Source organism: Chinchilla lanigera, unplaced genomic scaffold (assembly GCF_000276665.1).
Source record: "Chinchilla lanigera isolate Chin_1 unplaced genomic scaffold, ChiLan1.0 scaffold00042, whole genome shotgun sequence".
Taxonomy (NCBI): Eukaryota; Metazoa; Chordata; class Mammalia; order Rodentia; family Chinchillidae; genus Chinchilla; species Chinchilla lanigera.
Window position 1 is genome coordinate 251,012 of NW_004955443.1, and position 1,899 is coordinate 252,910.

Consider the following 1,899-nt stretch of genomic DNA (forward strand, 5'->3'; position numbering starts at 1 on the left):
CACAAATTGGGGAAAAAAAATTTAGCTCACTGTACCTCCGAAAAAGGTCTTCTATTTAGAATGCATAAAGAATCAGAAAACATCAACTCCTCCAAATTCAAAGACCCAGTCCAAAAATAGGCATCTGAGATGAATACACACTTCTCAGATAAAGAAATACAAATGGCAAATAAATAAATGAGAAAATGTTCAACATCATTTGTCATTTGAGAAATGCAAATTAAAACAACATTGAGATTTCATCTCAACCCAGGAGGAATGGCTCTCATTAAGAAATCATTCAACAACAAATGCTGGCGAGGTTGTGGAGAAATAGGAACTCTTCTCCACCACTGGTGGGAATGCAGACTGGTGAAATCACTGTGGAAATCAGTTTGGAGATTCCTCAGCAAACTAGGTCTAGAGGCCCCATTCAACCCAGCTCTTCCCCTTCTGGGTATTTTCCCAGAAGATCTGAAAACATCATATCACAGTGATATATTTGCACCCTTGTTTATAGCAGCACAATTTGTAATAGCTAAATCATGGAAGCAACCCAAATGTCCATGCACTGAGGGTTGGATAAAAAAAATTGTGGCATTTTTATATAATGGAATATTATTGAGCTATAAAGAAAGGTAAACTCAAGGTTTTTACAGATAAATGGTCACAACTAGAGACCATACTCGTAAGTGAAATAAATCAGATCTGCATGTGTAAGCAATGTATTGTCTCACTAGTGTAAGAACTTGAAAGAGTGAATAAGAATTAGGAGGTATGGTAGACATTGTGAAGCAAAAGGATACTGCACAAAAGTAAAGAGCAACTGGGATGAGGGAAAAGAAAAAAGAAAGCAGGGAAAAACTATGTATATATGTACATACAGGATAGTTAACATAGTTGTATTACTGACATATCACTTTACTGAAAAGAATAATTAATGATTAATTATTTGATCAGTCTTTCATGTGTATATTTGCTTTCCTGAGAAACCACTTTGAAGTTATCAATATGCAATACAGCAACCAATGTTAATTTCCTGTCACTTTCTCTGTAGTCCAGTATTCCTTGTATTTTTCTTGTGCTATTTTATAAATGGATGTCTGTTTGTTAATATGTTTTCATTCTTTTATTTTTAAAATAAAAAAACAAAATTCATGTGCAGATATTATTGCAATAAAAAATTATCTGAGGTGGTTCTGGAGGAGTTACCTGTACATTTAATGTCATGAATACTGCTTTAGAATTATTTAAAAGTAGCTAGATGTGCTCCATGTTTCACTTTTATTTATACAGAATCAGAACAATTTAGGTTTAAGCAGGGAAAACATCAAACAATGTCCCTCTTGCTCCTTTGCCACAACATACGATTTTTAAAAACGGAAACAGAAAAATTGAAACATAAGAAGATACTTTTAAACAATTATTTCAAATTCATTATTGCTAAAAATTTAAGTTGTTATCCATACTGATTGTTGTGAAAATACATTTTTGCTTTTTTAAATATTACCCTTTAGAAGGAGATAGCAATGGTTTTCCCAAGAAAAACAACTCCAATGGTGGAGATTCTATAGGATACAAATTGACAGATGTTCCCTGAATTCTTTTGAAAAAGTGCTAAATTTGCTGGGCATGGTGGCACACACCTGTAATCCCGGCACTTGGGAGGCTGAGGCAGGAGGATTACTGCAAGTTTGGGGCCAACATGGGCTACAAAGTAAGCTCAAACTCAGCCTAAACTGCATAGTGAAACCCTGTTTCAAAAGGACAAAAGAAAAAGAAGTGCTAAACTTATTTTCTTTGCTGTTCTAGAAGATATCAAAGCTCTTGAGAAGGACTTGTGGATGACAATAGTTTCTTGTCTGCTTGGCTCTTGTTCTTCCTAAATACTTCCTTGTTGGGAAACATTTCTTTATGGGG